The sequence below is a fragment of the Camelus dromedarius genome, chromosome 23, assembly GCF_036321535.1.
Source record: "Camelus dromedarius isolate mCamDro1 chromosome 23, mCamDro1.pat, whole genome shotgun sequence".
NCBI classification, from domain to species: Eukaryota; Metazoa; Chordata; class Mammalia; order Artiodactyla; family Camelidae; genus Camelus; species Camelus dromedarius.
This window is the reverse complement of record NC_087458.1, coordinates 32,974,406-32,993,548: the sequence shown is the minus strand read 5'-3', so window position 1 is coordinate 32,993,548 and position 19,143 is coordinate 32,974,406.

The window sequence follows — 19,143 nt, the reverse complement described above, 5'->3', positions numbered from 1 at the left end:
GGAGGTACTAGCTCCAACTCGGTTTGACAGTGAAAACTGCAGGAACTTCTAACCGGCACTAGGAAACAGACTGAGAAACCAGAGTAAATTTTCTCCTGCAACTCGTTCCCTTGGTGCTAGATGAACGAACGTCTCTCCACTTGCTCAGTTCTGAAAGGTAAGTGTGTGTGAAAGCCGTACTTCACCTAGCTTGTTGGGAACACAAAGTTTCTTTTCAGTTGCAAACTCCATTCCATACATATATATGGGGAGGTACAAGCTCCAACTCGGTTTTACAGTGAAAACTGCAGGAACTTCAAAACTGCACTAGGAAACAGACTGAGAAAGCAGAGTAAAAGTGTCTCCTGCAAACCGTTCCCTTGGTGCTAGATGAACGAACGTCTCTGTACATGCTCAGTTCTGAGAGATAAAAGTGTGTGAAAGCCGTCCTTCACCTAGCTTGTTGGGAACACAAAGTTTCTTTTCAGTTGCAAACTCCATTCCATACATATATATGGGGAGGTACAAGCTCCAACTCGGTTTTACAGTGAAAACTGCAGGAACTTCAAACCGGCACTAGGAAACAGACTGAGAAAGCAGAGAAAAAGTGTCCCCTGCAACCCGTTCACTTGGTGCTAGATGAACGAACGTCTCTCCACTTGCTCAGTTCAGAGAGATAAGTGTGTGTGAAAGCCGTCCTTCACCTAGCTTTTTGGGAACACAAAGTTTCTTTTCAGTTACAAACTCCATTCCATACATATATATGGGGATGTACAAGCTCCAACTCGGTTTTACAGTGAAAACTGCTTGAACTTCAAACCGGCACTAGGAAACAGACTGAGAAAGCAGAGAAAAAGTGTCTCCTGCAACCCGTTCCCTTGCTGTTAGATGAACGAACGTCTCTCCACTTGCTCAGTACTGAGTGATAATTGTGTGTGAAAGCCGTACTTCACTTAGCTTGTTTGGAACACAAAGTTTCTTTTCAGTTGCAAACTCCATTCCATACATATATATGGGGATGTACAAGCTCCAACTCGGTTTTACAGTGAAAACTGCAGGAACTTCAAAACGGCACTAGGAAACAGACTGAGAAAGCAGAGTAAAAGTGTCTCCTGCAAACCGTTCCCTTGGTGCTAGATGAACGAACGTCTCTGTACATGCTCAGTTCTGAGAGATAAAAGTGTGTGAAAGCCGTCCTTCACCTAGCTTGTTGGGAACACAAAGTTTGTTTTCAGTTGCAAACTCCATTCCATACATATATATGGGGAGGTACAAGCTCCAACTCGGTTTGACAGTGAAAACTGCAGGAACTTCAAACCGGCACTAGGAAACAGACTGAGAAAGCAGAGAAAAAGTGTCTCCTGCAACCCGTTCACTTGGTGCTAGATGAACGAACGTCTCTCCACTTGCTCAGTTCTGAGAGAGAAGTGTGTGAGAAAGCCGTCCTTCACCTAGCTTGTTGGGAACACAAAGTTTCTTTTCAGTTGCAAACTCCATTCCGTAAATATATATGGGGATGTACAAGCTCCAACTCGGTTTTACAGTGAAAACTGCAGGAACTTCAAACCGGCACTAGGAAACAGACTGAGAAAGCAGAGAAAAAGTGTCTCCTGCAAACCGTTCCCTTGGTGCTAGATGAACGAACGTCTCTCCACTTGCTCAGTTCTGAGAGATAAGTGTGTGTGAAACCCGTCCTTCACCTAGCTTGTTGGGAACACAAAGTTTCTTTTCAGTTGCAAACACCGTTCCATTCATATATATGGGGAGGTACAAGCTCCAACTCGGTTTTACAGTGAGAACTGCAGGAACTTCAAACCGGCACTAGGAAACAGACTGAGAAAGCAGAGTAAAAGTGTCTCCTGCAACCCGTTCCCTTGGTGCTAGACGAACGAACGTCTCTGTACATGCTCAGTTCTGAGAGATATGTGTGTGTGAAAGCCGTCCTTCAACTAGCTTGTTGGGAACACAAAGTTTCTTTTCAGTTGCAAACTCCAATCCATGCATATATATGGGGAGGTACTAGCTCCAACTCGGTTTGACAGTGAAAACTGCAGGAACTTCTAACCGGCACTAGGAAACAGACTGAGAAACCAGAGTAAATTTTCTCCTGCAACTCGTTCCCTTGGTGCTAGATGAACGAACGTCTCTCCACTTGCTCAGTTCTGAAAGGTAAGTGTGTGTGAAAGCCGTACTTCACCTAGCTTGTTGGGAACACAAAGTTTCTTTTCAGTTGCAAACTCCATTCCATACATATATATGGGGAGGTACAAGCTCCAACTCGGTTTTACAGTGAAAACTGCAGGAACTTCAAAACTGCACTAGGAAACAGACTGAGAAAGCAGAGTAAAAGTGTCTCCTGCAAACCGTTCCCTTGGTGCTAGATGAACGAACGTCTCTGTACATGCTCAGTTCTGAGAGATAAAAGTGTGTGAAAGCCGTCCTTCACCTAGCTTGTTGGGAACACAAAGTTTCTTTTCAGTTGCAAACTCCATTCCATACATATATATGGGGAGGTACAAGCTCCAACTCGGTTTTACAGTGAAAACTGCAGGAACTTCAAACCGGCACTAGGAAACAGACTGAGAAAGCAGAGAAAAAGTGTCCCCTGCAACCCGTTCACTTGGTGCTAGATGAACGAACGTCTCTCCACTTGCTCAGTTCAGAGAGATAAGTGTGTGTGAAAGCCGTCCTTCACCTAGCTTTTTGGGAACACAAAGTTTCTTTTCAGTTACAAACTCCATTCCATACATATATATGGGGATGTACAAGCTCCAACTCGGTTTTACAGTGAAAACTGCTTGAACTTCAAACCGGCACTAGGAAACAGACTGAGAAAGCAGAGAAAAAGTGTCTCCTGCAACCCGTTCCCTTGCTGTTAGATGAACGAACGTCTCTCCACTTGCTCAGTACTGAGTGATAATTGTGTGTGAAAGCCGTACTTCACTTAGCTTGTTTGGAACACAAAGTTTCTTTTCAGTTGCAAACTCCATTCCATACATATATATAGGGAGGTACAAGCTCCAACTCGGTTTTACAGTGAAAACTGCTTGAACTTCAAACCGGCACTAGGAAACAGACTGAGAAAGCAGAGTAAATGTGTCTCCTACAACCCGTTCCCTTGGTGCTAGATGAACGAAAGTCTCTGTACATGTTCAGTTCTGAGAGATAAGTGTGTGTGAAAGCCGTCCTTCACCTATCTTGTTGGGAACACAAAGTTTCTTTCCAGTTGCAAACTCCATTCCATAAATGTTTATGGGCCGGTTCTTGCTCCAACTCGGTTTGACAGTGAAAACTGCAGGAACTTCAAACCGGCACTAGGAAAAAGACTGAGAAAGCAGAGACAAAGTGTCTCCTGCTACCCGTTCCCTTGGTGCTAGATGAACGAACGTCTCTCCACTTGCTCAGTTCTGAGAGATAACTGTGTGTGAAAGCCGTACTTCACCTAGCTTGTTGGGAACACAAAGTTTCTTTTCAGTTGCAAACACCGTTCCATAAATATATATGTGGAGGTACAATCTCCAACACGGTTTTACAGTGAAAACTGCAGGAACTTCAAACCGGCACTAGGAAACAGACTGAGAAAGCAGAGAAAAAGTGTCTCTAGCAAACTGTTCCCTTGGTGCTAGATGAACGAAAGTCTCTCCACTTCCTCATTTCTGAGAGATAATTGTGTGTGAAAGCCGTCCTTCAGCTAGCTTGTTTGGAACACAAAGTTTCTTTTCAGTTGCAAACTCCATTCCATACATATATATGGGGATGTACAAGCTCCAACTCGGTTTTACAGTGAAAACTGCAGGAACTTCAAAACGGCACTAGGAAACAGACTGAGAAAGCAGAGTAAAAGTGTCTCCTGCAAACCGTTCCCTTGGTGCTAGATGAACGAACGTCTCTGTACATGCTCAGTTCTGAGAGATAAAAGTGTGTGAAAGCCGTCCTTCACCTAGCTTGTTGGGAACACAAAGTTTGTTTTCAGTTGCAAACTCCATTCCATACATATATATGGGGAGGTACAAGCTCCAACTCGGTTTTACAGTGAAAACTGCAGGAACTTCAAACCGGCACTAGGAAACAGACTGAGAAAGCAGAGAAAAAGTGTCTCCTGCAACCCGTTCACTTGGTGCTAGATGAACGAACGTCTCTCCACTTGCTCAGTTCTGAGAGATAAGTGTGTGTGAAAGCCGTCCTTCACCTAGCTTGTTGGGAACACAAAGTTTCTTTTCAGTTGCAAACTCCATTCCATACATATATATGGGGATGTACAAGCTCCAACTCGGTTTTACAGTGAAAACTGCTTGAACTTCAAACCGGCACTAGGAAACAGACTGAGAAAGCAGAGAAAAAGTGTCTCCTGCAACCCGTTCCCTTGCTGTTAGATGAACGAACGTCTCTCCACTTGCTCAGTACTGAGAGATAAGTGTGTGTGAAAGCCGTCTTCACCTAGCTTGTTGGGAACACAAAGTTTCTTTGCAGTTGCAAACTCCATTCCATACATATATATGGGAAGGTACTAGCTCCAACTCGGTTTTACAGTGAAAACTGAAGGAACATCAAACCGGCACAAGGAAACAGACTGAGAAAGCAGAGTAAAAGTGTCTCCTGCAACCCGTTCCCTTGGTGCTAGATGAACGAACGTCTCTGTACATGCTCAGTTCTGAGAGATAAGTGTGTGTGAAAGCCGTCCTTCACCTAGCTTGTTGGGAACACAAAGTTTCTTTTCAGTTGCAAACTCCATTCCATACATATATATGGGGAGGTACAAGCTCCAACTCGGTTTTACAGTGTAAACTGCAGGAACTTCAAACCGGCACTAGGAAACAGACTTAGAAAGCAGACAAAAGTGTCTCCTGCAACCCGTTCCCTTGGTGCCAGATGAACGAACGTCTCTCCACTTGCTCAGTTCTTAGAGATAAGTGTGTGTGTAAGCCGTCCTTCACCTAGATTGTTGGGAACACAAAGTTTCTTTTCAGTTGCAAACTCCATTCCATACATATATATGGGGAGGTACTATCTCCAACTCGGTTTGACAGTGAAAACTGCTTGAACTTCAAACCGGCACTAGGAAACAGACTGAGAAACCAGAGTAAATTTTCTCCTGCAACTCGTTCCCTTGGTGCTAGATGAACGAACGTCTCTCCACTTGCTCAGTTCTGAAAGATAAGTGTGTGTGAAAGCCGTACTTCACCTAGCTTGTTGGGAACACAAAGTTTCTTTTCAGTTGCAAACTCCATTCCATACATATATATGGGGAGGTACAAGCTCCAACTCGGTTTTACATTGAAACTGCAGGAACTTCAAAACGGCACTAGGAAACAGACTGAGAAAGCAGAGTAAAAGTGTCTCCTGCAAACCGTTCCCTTGGTGCTAGATGAACGAACGTCTTTGTACATGCTCAGTTCTGAGAGATAAAAGTGTGTGAAAGCCGTCCTTCACCTAGCTTGTTGGGAACACAAAGTTTCTTTTCAGTTGCAAACTCCATTCCATACATATATATGGGGAGGTACAAGCTCCAACTCGGTTTTACAGTGAAAACTGCAGGAACTTCAAACCGGCACTAGGAAACAGACTGAGAAAGCAGAGAAAAAGTGTCTCCTGCAACCCGTTCACTTGGTGCTAGATGAACGAACGTCTCTCCACTTGCTCAGTTCTGAGAGATAAGTGTGTGTGAAAGCCGTCCTTCACCTAGCTTGTTGGGAACACAAAGTTTCTTTTCAGTTGCAAACTCCATTCCATACATATATATGGGGATGTACAAGCTCCAACTCGGTTTTACAGTGAAAACTGCTTGAACTTCAAACCGGCACTAGGAAACAGACTGAGAAAGCAGAGAAAAAGTGTCTCCTGCAACCCGTTCCCTTGCTGTTAGATGAAAGAACGTCTCTCCACTTGCTCAGTACTGAGGGATAATTGTGTGTGAAAGCCGTACTTCACTTAGCTTGTTTGGAACACAAAGTTTCTTTTCAGTTGCAAACTCCATTCCATACATATATATAGGGAGGTACAAGCTCCAACTCGGTTTTACAGTGAAAACTGCTTGAACTTCAAACCGGCACTAGGAAACATACTGAGAAAGCAGAGTAAAAGTGTCTCCTACAACCCGTTCCCTTGGTGCTAGATGAACGAAAGTCTCTGTACATGTTCAGTTCTGAGAGATAAGTGTGTGTGAAAGCCGTCCTTCACCTAGCTTGTTGGGAACACAAAGTTTCTTTCCAGTTGCAAACTCCATTCCATAAATGTTTATGGGCAGGTTCTTGCTCCAACTCGGTTTGACAGTGAAAACTGCAGGAACTTCAAACCGGCACTAGGAAAAAGACTGAGAAAGCAGAGACAAAGTGTCTCCTGCTACCCGTTCCCTTGGTGCTAGATGAACGAACGTCTCTCCACTTGCTCAGTTCTGAGAGATAACTGTGTGTGAAAGCCGTACTTCACCTAGCTTGTTGGGAACACAAAGTTTCTTTTCAGTTGCAAACACCGTTCCATAAATATATATGTGGAGGTACAATCTCCAACACGGTTTTACAGTGAAAACTGCAGGAACTTCAAACCGGCACTAGGAAACAGACTGAGAAAGCAGAGAAAAAGTGTCTCTAGCAAACTGTTCCCTTGGTGCTAGATGAACGAAAGTCTCTCCACTTCCTCATTTCTGAGAGATAATTGTGTGTGAAAGCCGTCCTTCAGCTAGCTTGTTTGGAACACAAAGTTTCTTTTCAGTTGCAAACTCCATTCCATACATATATATGGGGATGTACAAGCTCCAACTCGGTTTTACAGTGAAAACTGCTTGAACTTCAAACCGGCACTAGGAAACAGACTGAGAAAGCAGAGTAAAAGTGTCTCCTGCAACCCGTTCCCTTGGTGCTAGACGAACGAACGTCTCTGTACATGCTCAGTTCTGAGAGATATGTGTGTGTGAAACCCGTCCTTCAACTAGCTTGTTGGGGACACAAAGTTTCTTTTCAGTTGCAAACTCCAATCCATGCATATATATGGGGAGGTACTAGCTCCAACTCGGTTTGACAGTGAAAACTGCAGGAACTTCAAACCGGCACTAGGAAACAGACTGAGAAAGCAGAGTAAAAGTGTCTCCTGCAAACCGTTCCCTTGGTGCTAGATGAACGAACGTCTCTGTACATGCTCAGTTCTGAGAGATAAAAGTGTGTGAAAGCCGTCCTTCACCTAGCTTGTTGGGAACACAAAGTTTCTTTTCAGTTGCAAACTCCATTCCATACATATATATGGGGAGGTACAAGCTCCAACTCGGTTTTACAGTGAAAACTGCAGGAACTTCAAACCGGCACTAGGAAACAGACTGAGAAAGCAGAGAAAAAGTGTCTCCTGCAACCCGTTCACTTGGTGCTAGATGAACGAACGTCTCTCCACTTGCTCAGTTCAGAGAGATAAGTGTGTGTGAAAGCCGTCCTTCACCTAGCTTGTTGGGAACACAAAGTTTCTTTTCTGTTGCAAACTCCATTCCTTACATATATATGGGGAGGTACTAGCTCCAACTCGGTTTTACAGTGAAAACTGCTTGAACTTCAAACCGGCACTAGGAAACAGACTGAGAAAGCAGAGAAAAAGTGTCTCCTGCAACCCGTTCCCTTGCTGTTAGATGAACGAACGTCTCTCCACTTGCTCAGTACTGAGAGATAAGTGTGTGTGAAAGCCGTCTTCACCTAGCTTGTTGGGAACACAAAGTTTCTTTGCAGTTGCAAACTCCATTCCATACATATATATGGGAAGGTACTAGCTCCAACTCGGTTTTACAGTGAAAACTGAAGGAACATCAAACCGGCACAAGGAAACATACTGAGAATGCAGAGTAAAAGTGTCTCCTGCAACCCGTTCCCTTGGTGCTAGATGAACGAACGTCTCTGTACATGCTCAGTTCTGAGAGATAAGTGTGTGTGAAAGCCGTCCTTCACCTAGCTTGTTGGGAACACAAAGTTTCTTTTCAGTTGCAAACTCCATTCCATACATATATATGGGGAGGTACAAGCTCCAACTCGGTTTTACAGTGTAAACTGCAGGAACTTCAAACCGGCACTAGGAAACAGACTTAGAAAGCAGACAAAAGTGTCTCCTGCAACCCGTTCCCTTGGTGCCAGATGAACGAACGTCTCTCCACTTGCTCAGTTCTTAGAGATAAGTGTGTGTGTAAGCCGTCCTTCACCTAGATTGTTGGGAACACAAAGTTTCTTTTCAGTTGCAAACTCCATTCCATACATATATATGGGGAGGTACTATCTCCAACTCGGTTTGACAGTGAAAACTGCTTGAACTTCAAACCGGCACTAGGAAACAGACTGAGAAACCAGAGTAAATTTTCTCCTGCAACTCGTTCCCTTGGTGCTAGATGAACGAACGTCTCTCCACTTGCTCAGTTCTGAAAGATAAGTGTGTGTGAAAGCCGTACTTCACCTAGCTTGTTGGGAACACAAAGTTTCTTTTCAGTTGCAAACTCCATTCCATACATATATATGGGGAGGTACAAGCTCCAACTCGGTTTTACATTGAAACTGCAGGAACTTCAAAACGGCACTAGGAAACAGACTGAGAAAGCAGAGTAAAAGTGTCTCCTGCAAACCGTTGCCTTGGTGCTAGATGAACGAACGTCTTTGTACATGCTCAGTTCTGAGAGATAAAAGTGTGTGAAAGCCGTCCTTCACCTAGCTTGTTGGGAACACAAAGTTTCTTTTCAGTTGCAAACTCCATTCCATACATATATATGGGGAGGTACAAGCTCCAACTCGGTTTTACAGTGAAAACTGCAGGAACTTCAAACCGGCACTAGGAAACAGACTGAGAAAGCAGAGAAAAAGTGTCTCCTGCAACCCGTTCACTTGGTGCTAGATGAACGAACGTCTCTCCACTTGCTCAGTTCTGAGAGATAAGTGTGTGTGAAAGCCGTCCTTCACCTAGCTTGTTGGGAACACAAAGTTTCTTTTCAGTTGCAAACTCCATTCCATACATATATATGGGGATGTACAAGCTCCAACTCGGTTTTACAGTGAAAACTGCTTGAACTTCAAACCGGCACTAGGAAACAGACTGAGAAAGCAGAGAAAAAGTGTCTCCTGCAACCCGTTCCCTTGCTGTTAGATGAAAGAACGTCTCTCCACTTGCTCAGTACTGAGGGATAATTGTGTGTGAAAGCCGTACTTCACTTAGCTTGTTTGGAACACAAAGTTTCTTTTCAGTTGCAAACTCCATTCCATACATATATATAGGGAGGTACAAGCTCCAACTCGGTTTTACAGTGAAAACTGCTTGAACTTCAAACCGGCACTAGGAAACATACTGAGAAAGCAGAGTAAAAGTGTCTCCTACAACCCGTTCCCTTGGTGCTAGATGAACGAAAGTCTCTGTACATGTTCAGTTCTGAGAGATAAGTGTGTGTGAAAGCCGTCCTTCACCTAGCTTGTTGGGAACACAAAGTTTCTTTCCAGTTGCAAACTCCATTCCATAAATGTTTATGGGCAGGTTCTTGCTCCAACTCGGTTTGACAGTGAAAACTGCAGGAACTTCAAACCGGCACTAGGAAAAAGACTGAGAAAGCAGAGACAAAGTGTCTCCTGCTACCCGTTCCCTTGGTGCTAGATGAACGAACGTCTCTCCACTTGCTCAGTTCTGAGAGATAACTGTGTGTGAAAGCCGTACTTCACCTAGCTTGTTGGGAACACAAAGTTTCTTTTCAGTTGTAAACACCGTTCCATAAATATATATGTGGAGGTACAATCTCCAACACGGTTTTACAGTGAAAACTGCAGGAACTTCAAACCGGCACTAGGAAACAGACTGAGAAAGCAGAGAAAAGTGTCTCTAGCAAACTGTTCCCTTGGTGCTAGATGAACGAAAGTCTCTCCACTTCCTCATTTCTGAGAGATAATTGTGTGTGAAAGCCGTCCTTCAGCTAGCTTGTTTGGAACACAAAGTTTCTTTTCAGTTGCAAACTCCATTCCATACATATATATGGGGATGTACAAGCTCCAACTCGGTTTTACAGTGAAAACTGCTTGAACTTCAAACCGGCACTAGGAAACAGACTGAGAAAGCAGAGTAAAAGTGTCTCCTGCAACCCGTTCCCTTGGTGCTAGACGAACGAACGTCTCTGTACATGCTCAGTTCTGAGAGATATGTGTGTGTGAAAGCCGTCCTTCAACTAGCTTGTTGGGGACACAAAGTTTCTTTTCAGTTGCAAACTCCAATCCATGCATATATATGGGGAGGTACTAGCTCCAACTCGGTTTGACAGTGAAAACTGCAGGAACTTCAAACCGGCACTAGGAAACAGACTGAGAAAGCAGAGTAAAAGTGTCTCCTGCAAACCGTTCCCTTGGTGCTAGATGAACGAACGTCTCTGTACATGCTCAGTTCTGAGAGATAAAAGTGTGTGAAAGCCGTCCTTCACCTAGCTTGTTGGGAACACAAAGTTTCTTTTCAGTTGCAAACTCCATTCCATACATATATATGGGGAGGTACAAGCTCCAACTCGGTTTTACAGTGAAAACTGCAGGAACTTCAAACCGGCACTAGGAAACAGTCTGAGAAAGCAGAGAAAAAGTGTCTCCTGCAACCCGTTCACTTGGTGCTAGATGAACGAACGTCTCTCCACTTGCTCAGTTCAGAGAGATAAGTGTGTGTGAAAGCCGTCCTTCACCTAGCTTGTTGGGAACACAAAGTTTCTTTTCTGTTGCAAACTCCATTCCTTACATATATATGGGGAGGTACTAGCTCCAACTCGGTTTTACAGTGAAAACTGCTGGAACTTCAAACCGGCACTAGGAAACAGACTGAGAAAGCAGAGAAAAAGTGTCTCCTGCAACCCGTTCCCTTGGTGCTAGATGAACGAACGTCTCTCCACTTGCTCAGTTCTGAGAGATATGTGTGTGTGAAAGCCGTCTTCACCAAGCTTGTTGGGAACACAAAGTTACTTTTCAGTTGCAAACTCCATTCCATACATATATATGGGGAGGTACAAGCTCCAACTCGGTTTTACAGTGAAAACTGAAGGAACATCAAACCGGCACTAGGAAACAGACTGAGAAAGCAGAGAAAAGTGTCTCCTGCAACCCGTTCCCTTGGTGCCAGATGAACGAAAGTCTCTTCACTTGCTCAGTTCTTAGAGATAAGTGTGTGTGTAAGCCGTCCTTCACCAAGATTGTTGGGAACACAAAGTTTCTTTTCAGTTGGAAACTCCATTCCATACATATATATGGGGAGGTACAAGCTCCAACTCGGTTTTACAGTGAAAACTGCAGGAACTTCAAAACGGCACTAGGAAACAGACTGAGAAAGCAGAGTAAAAGTGTCTCCTGCAAACCTTTCCCTTGGTGCTAGATGAACGAACGTCTCTCCACTTGCTCAGTTCTGAGAGATAAGTGTGTGTGAAAGCCGTCCTTCACCTAGCTTGTTGGGAACACAAAGTTTCTTTTCAGTTGCAAACTCCATTCCATACATATATATGGGGAGGTACAAGCTCCAACTCGGTTTTACAGTGAAAACTGCAGGAACTTCAAACCGGCACTAGGAAACAGACTGAGAAAGCAGAGAAAAAGTGTCTCCTGCAACCCGTTCCCTTGGTGCTAGATGAACGAACGTCTCTGTACATGCTCAGTTCTGAGAGATAAGTGTGTGTGAAAGCCGTCCTTCACCTAGCTTGTTGGGAACACAATGTTTCTTTTCAGTTGCAAACTCCATTCCATACATATATATGGGGAGGTACAAGCTCCAACTCGGTTTTACAGTGTAAACTGCAGGAACTTCAAACCGGCACTAGGAAACAGACTTAGAAAGCAGACAAAAGTGTCTCCTGCAACCCGTTCCCTTGGTGCCAGATGAACGAACGTCTCTCCACTTGCTCAGTTCTTAGAGATAAGTGTGTGTGTAAGCCGTCCTTCACCTAGATTGTTGGGAACACAAAGTTTCTTTTCAGTTGCAAACTCCATTCCATACATATATATGGGGAGGTACAAGCTCCAACTCGGTTTTACAGTGAAAACTGCAGGAACTTCAAACCGGCACTAGGAAACAGACTGAGAAAGCAGAGAAAAAGTGTCTCCTGCAAACCGTTCCCTTTGTGCTAGATGAACGAACGTCTCTCCACTTGCTCAGTTCTGAGGGATAATTGTGTGTGAAAGCCGTACTTCACTTAGCTTGTTTGGAACACAAAGTTTCTTTTCAGTTGCAAACTCCATTCCATACATATATATAGGGAGGTACAAGCTCCAACTCGGTTTTACAGTGAGAACTGCAGGAACTTCAAACCGGCACTAGGAAACAGACTGAGAAAGCAGAGTAAAAGTGTCTCCTACAACCCGTTCCCTTGGTGCTAGATGAACGAAAGTCTCTGTACATGTTCAGTTCTGAGAGATAAGTGTGTGTGAAAGCCGTCCTTCACCTAGCTTGTTGGGAACACAAAGTTTCTTTCCAGTTGCAAACTCCATTCCATAAATGTTTATGGGCAGGTTCTTGCTCCAACTCGGTTTGACAGTGAAAACTGCAGGAACTTCAAACCGGCACTAGGAAAAAGACTGAGAAAGCAGAGACAAAGTTTCTCCTGCTACCCGTTCCCTTGGTGCTAGATGAACGAACGTCTCTCCACTTGCTCAGTTCTGAGAGATAACTGTGTGTGAAAGCCGTACTTCACCTAGCTTGTTGGGAACACAAAGTTTCTTTTCAGTTGCAAACACCGTTCCATAAATATTTATGTGGAGGTACAATCTCCAACACGGTTTTACAGTGAAAACTGCAGGAACTTCAAACCGGCACTAGGAAACAGACTGAGAAAGCAGAGAAAAAGTGTCTCTAGCAAACTGTTCCCTTGGTGCTAGATGAACGAAAGTCTCTCCACTTCCTCATTTCTGAGAGATACTTGTGTGTGAAAGCCGTCCTTCAGCTAGCTTGTTTTGAACACAAAGTTTCTTTTCAGTTGCAAACTCCATTCCATACATATATATGGGGATGTACAAGCTCCAACTCGGTTTTACAGTGAAAACTGCTTGAACTTCAAACCGGCACTAGGAAACAGACTGAGAAAGCAGAGTAAAAGTGTCTCCTGCAACCCGTTCCCTTGGTGCTAGACGAACGAACGTCTCTGTACATGCTCAGTTCTGAGAGATATGTGTGTGTGAAAGCCGTCCTTCAACTAGCTTGTTGGGAACACAAAGTTTCTTTTCAGTTGCAAACTCCAATCCATGCATATATATGGGGAGGTACTAGCTCCAACTCGGTTTGACAGTGAAAACTGCAGGAACTTCAAACCGGCACTAGGAAACAGACTGAGAAACCAGAGTAAATTTTCTCCTGCAACTCGTTCCTTTAGTGCTAGATGAACGAACGTCTCTCCACTTGCTCAGTTCTGAAAGATAAGTGTGTGTGAAAGCCGTACTTCACCTAGCTTGTTGGGAACACAAAGTTTCTTTTCAGTTGCAAACTCCATTCCATACATATATATGGGGAGGTACAAGCTCCAACTCGGTTTTACAGTGAAAACTGCAGGAACTTCAAAACGGCACTAGGAAACAGACTGAGAAAGCAGAGTAAAAGTGTCTCCTGCAAACCGTTCCCTTGGTGCTAGATGAACGAACGTCTCTGTACATGCTCAGTTCTGAGAGATAAAAGTGTGTGAAAGCCGTCCTTCACCTAGCTTGTTGGGAACACAAAGTTTCTTTTCACTTGCAAACTCCATTCCATACATATATATGGGGAGGTACAAGCTCCAACTCGGTTTTACAGTGAAAACTGCAGGAACTTCAAACCGGCACTAGGAAACAGACTGAGAAAGCAGAGAAAAAGTGTCTCCTGCCACCCGTTCACTTGGTGCTAGATGAACGAACGTCTCTCCACTTGCTCAGTTCAGAGAGATAAGTGTGTGTGAAAGCCGTCCTTCACCTAGCTTGTTGGGAACACAAAGTTTCTTTTCAGTTGCAAACTCCATTCCATACATATATATGGGGATGTACAAGCTCCAACTCGGTTTTACAGTGAAAACTGCTTGAACTTCAAACCGGCACTAGGAAACAGACTGAGAAAGCAAGAAAAAGTGTCTCTTGCAACCCGTTCCCTTGCTGTTAGATGAACGAACGTCTCTCCACTTGCTCAGTACTGAGAGATAAGTGTGTGTGAAAGCCGTCTTCACCTAGCTTGTTGGGAACACAAAGTTTCTTTGCAGTTGCAAACTCCATTCCATACATATATATGGGGAGGTACTAGCTCCAACTCGGTTTTACAGTGAAAACTGAAGGAACATCAAACCGGCACAAGGAAACAGACTGAGAAAGCAGAGTAAAAGTGTCTCCTGCAACCCGTTCCCTTGGTGCTAGATGAACGAACGTCTCTGTACATGCTCAGTTCTGAGAGATAAGTGTGTGTGAAAGCCGTCCTTCACCTAGCTTGTTGGGAACACAAAGTTTCTTTTCAGTTGCAAACTCCATTCCATACATATATATGGGGAGGTACAAGCTCCAACTCGGTTTTACAGTGTAAACTGCAGGAACTTCAAACCGGCACTAGGAAACAGACTTAGAAAGCAGACAAAAGTGTCTCCTGCAACCCGTTCCCTTGGTGCCAGATGAACGAACGTCTCTCCACTTGCTCAGTTCTTAGAGATAAGTGTGTGTGTAAGCCGTCCTTCACCTAGATTGTTGGGAACACAAAGTTTCTTTTCAGTTGCAAACTCCATTCCATACATATATATGGGGAGGTACAAGCTCCAACTCGGTTTTACAGTGAAAACTGCAGGAACTTCAAACCGGCACTAGGAAACAGACTGAGAAAGCAGAGAAAAAGTGTCTCCTGTATCCCGTTCCCTTGGTGCTAGATGAACGAACGTCTCTCCACTTGCTCAGTTCTGAGGGATAATTGTGTGTGAAAGCCGTACTTCACTTAGCTTGTTTGGAACACAAAGTTTCTTTTCAGTTGCAAACTCCATTCCATACATATATATAGGGAGGTACAAGCTCCAACTCGGTTTTACAGTGAGAACTGCAGGAACTTCAAACCGGCACTAGGAAACAGACTGAGAAAGCAGAGTAAAAGTGTCTCCTACAACCCGTTCCCTTGGTGCTAGATGAACGAAAGTCTCTGTACATGTTCAGTTCTGAGAGATAAGTGTGTGTGAAAGCCGTCCTTCACCTAGCTTGTTGGGAACACAAAGTTTCTTTCCAGTTGCAAACTCCATTCCATAAATGTTTATGGGCAGGTTCTTGCTCCAACTCGGTTTGACAGTGAAAACTGCAGGAACTTCAAACCGGCACTAGGAAAAAGACTGAGAAAGCAGAGACAAAGTTTCTCCTGCTACCCGTTCCCTTGGTGCTAGATGAACGAACGTCTCTCCACTTGCTCAGTTCTGAGAGATAAGTGTGTGTGAAAGCCGTCTTCACCTAGCTTGTTGGGAACACAAAGTTTCTTTGCAGTTGCAAACTCCATTCCATACATATATATGGGGAGGTACTAGCTCCAACTCGGTTTTACAGTGAAAACTGAAGGAACATCAAACCGGCACAAGGAAACAGACTGAGAAAGCAGAGTAAAAGTGTCTCCTGCAACCCGTTCCCTTGGTGCTAGATGAACGAACGTCTCTGTACATGCTCAGTTCTGAGAGATAAGTGTGTGTGAAAGCCGTCCTTCACCTAGCTTGTTGGGAACACAAAGTTTCTTTTCAGTTGCAAACTCCATTCCATACATATATATGGGGAGGTACAAGCTCCAACTCGGTTTTACAGTGTAAACTGCAGGAACTTCAAACCGGCACTAGGAAACAGACTTAGAAAGCAGACAAAAGTGTCTCCTGCAACCCGTTCCCTTGGTGCCAGATGAACGAACGTCTCTCCACTTGCTCAGTTCTTAGAGATAAGTGTGTGTGTAAGCCGTCCTTCACCTAGATTGTTGGGAACACAAAGTTTCTTTTCAGTTGCAAACTCCATTCCATACATATATATGGGGAGGTACAAGCTCCAACTCGGTTTTACAGTGAAAACTGCAGGAACTTCAAACCGGCACTAGGAAACAGACTGAGAAAGCAGAGAAAAAGTGTCTCCTGTATCCCGTTCCCTTGGTGCTAGATGAACGAACGTCTCTCCACTTGCTCAGTTCTGAGGGATAATTGTGTGTGAAAGCCGTACTTCACTTAGCTTGTTTGGAACACAAAGTTTCTTTTCAGTTGCAAACTCCATTCCATACATATATATAGGGAGGTACAAGCTCCAACTCGGTTTTACAGTGAGAACTGCAGGAACTTCAAACCGGCACTAGGAAACAGACTGAGAAAGCAGAGTAAAAGTGTCTCCTACAACCCGTTCCCTTGGTGCTAGATGAACGAAAGTCTCTGTACATGTTCAGTTCTGAGAGATAAGTGTGTGTGAAAGCCGTCCTTCACCTAGCTTGTTGGGAACACAAAGTTTCTTTCCAGTTGCAAACTCCATTCCATAAATGTTTATGGGCAGGTTCTTGCTCCAACTCGGTTTGACAGTGAAAACTGCAGGAACTTCAAACCGGCACTAGGAAAAAGACTGAGAAAGCAGAGACAAAGTTTCTCCTGCTACCCGTTCCCTTGGTGCTAGATGAACGAACGTCTCTCCACTTGCTCAGTTCTGAGAGATAACTGTGTGTGAAAGCCGTACTTCACCTAGCTTGTTGGGAACACAAAGTTTCTTTTCAGTTGCAAACACCGTTCCATAAATATTTATGTGCAGGTACAATCTCCAACACGGTTTTACAGTGAAAACCGCAGGAACTTCAAACCGGCACTAGGAAACAGACTGAGAAAGCAGAGAAAAAGTGTCTCTAGCAAACTGTTCCCTTGGTGCTAGATGAACGAAAGTCTCTCCACTTCCTCATTTCTGAGAGATACTTGTGTGTGAAAGCCGTCCTTCAGCTAGCTTGTTTTGAACACAAAGTTTCTTTTCAGTTGCAAACTCCATTCCATACATATATATGGGGAGGTACAAGCTCCAACTCGGTTTTACAGTGAAAACTGCTTGAACTTCAAACCGGCACTAGGAAACAGACTGAGAAAGCAGAGTAAAAGTGTCTCCTGCAACCCGTTCCCTTGGTGCTAGACGAACGAACGTCTCTGTACATGCTCAGTTCTGAGAGATATGTGTGTGTGAAAGCCGTCCTTCAACTAGCTTGTTGGGAACACAAAGTTTCTTTTCAGTTGCAAACTCCAATCCATGCATATATATGGGGAGGTACTAGCTCCAACTCGGTTTGACAGTGAAAACTGCAGGAACTTCAAACCGGCACTAGGAAACAGACTGAGAAACCAGAGTAAATTTTCTCCTGCAACTCGTTCCTTTGGTGCTAGATGAACGAACGTCTCTCCACTTGCTCAGTTCAGAGAGATAAGTGTGTGTGAAAGCCGTCCTTCACCTAGCTTGTTGGGAACACAAAGTTTCTTTTCAGTTGCAAACTCCATTCCATACATATATATGGGGAGGTACAAGCTCCAACTCGGTTTTACAGTGAAAACTGCTTGAACTTCAAACCGGCACTAGGAAACAGAGTGAGAAAGCAGAGAAAAAGTGTCTCCTGCAACCCGTTCCCTTGCTGTTAGATGAACGAACGTCTCTCCACTTGCTCAGTACTGAGAGATAAGTGTGTGTGAAAGCCGTCTTCACCTAGCTTGTTGGGAACACAAAGTTTCTTTGCAGTTGCAAACTCCATTCCATACATATATATGGGGAGGTACTAGCTCCAACTCGGTTTTACAGTGAAAACTGAAGGAACATCAAACCGGCACAAGGAAACAGACTGAGAAAGCAGAGTAAAAGTGTCTCCTGCAACCCGTTCCCTTGGTGCTAGATGAACGAACGTCTCTGTACATGCTCAGTTCTGAGAGATAAGTGTGTGTGAAAGCCGTCCTTCACCTAGCTTGTTGGGAACACAAAGTTTCTTTTCAGTTGCAAACTCCATTCCATACATATATATGGGGAGGTACAAGCTCCAACTCGGTTTTACAGTGAGAACTGCAGGAACTTCAAACCGGCACTAGGAAACAGACTGAGAAAGCAGAGAAAAAGTGTCTCCTGTATCCCGTTCCCTTGGTCCTAGATGAACGAACGTCTCTCCACTTGCTCAGTTCTGAGGGATAATTGTGTGTGAAAGCCGTACTTCACTTAGCTTGTTTGGAACACAAAGTTTCTTTTCAGTTGCAAACTCCATTCCATACATATATATAGGGAGGTACAAGCTCCAACTCGATTTTACAGTGAAAACTGCTTGAACTTCAAACCGGCACTAGGAAACAGACTGAGAAAGCAGAGTAAAAGTGTCTCCTACAACCCGTTCCCTTGGTGCTAGATGAACGAAAGTCTCTGTACATGCTCAGTTCTGAGAGATAAGTGTGTGTGAAAGCCGTCCTTCACCTAGCTTGTTGGGAACACAAAGTCTCTTTCCAGTTGCAAACTCCATTCCATAAATGTTTATGGGCAGGTTCTTGCTCCAACTCGGTTTGACAGTGAAAACTGCAGGAACTTCAAACCGGCACTAGGAAAAAGACTGAGAAAGCAGAGACAAAGTTTCTCCTGCTACCCGTTCCCTTGGTGCTAGATGAACGAACGTCTCTCCACTTGCTCAGTTCTGAGAGATAAGTGTGTGTGAAAGCCGTCCTTCACCTAGCTTGTTGGGAACACAAAGCTTCTTTTCTGTTGCAAACTCCATTCCATACATATATATGGGGAGGTACCAGCTCCAACTCGGTTTTACAGTGATAACTGCAGGAACTTCAAACCGGCACTAGGAAACAGTCTGAGAAAGCAGAGAAATAGTGTATCCTGCAACCCGTTCCCTTGCTGCTAGATGAACGAACGTCTCTCCACTTGCTCAGTTCTGAGGGATAATTGTGTGTGAAAGCCGTACTTCACTTAGCTTGTTTGGAAAACAAAGTTTCTTTTCAGTTGCAAACTCCATTCCATACATATATATGGGGAGGTACAAGCTCCAACTCGGTTTTACAGTGAAAACTGCTTGAACTTCAAACCGGCACTAGGAAACAGACTGAGAAAGCAGAGTAAAAGTGTCTCCTACAACCCGTTCCCTTGGTGCTAGATGAACGAAAGTCTCTGTACATGTTCAGTTCTGAGAGATAAGTGTGTGTGAAAGCCGTCCTTCACCTAGCTTGTTGGGAACACAAAGTTTCTTTCCAGTTGCAAACTCCATTCCATAAAT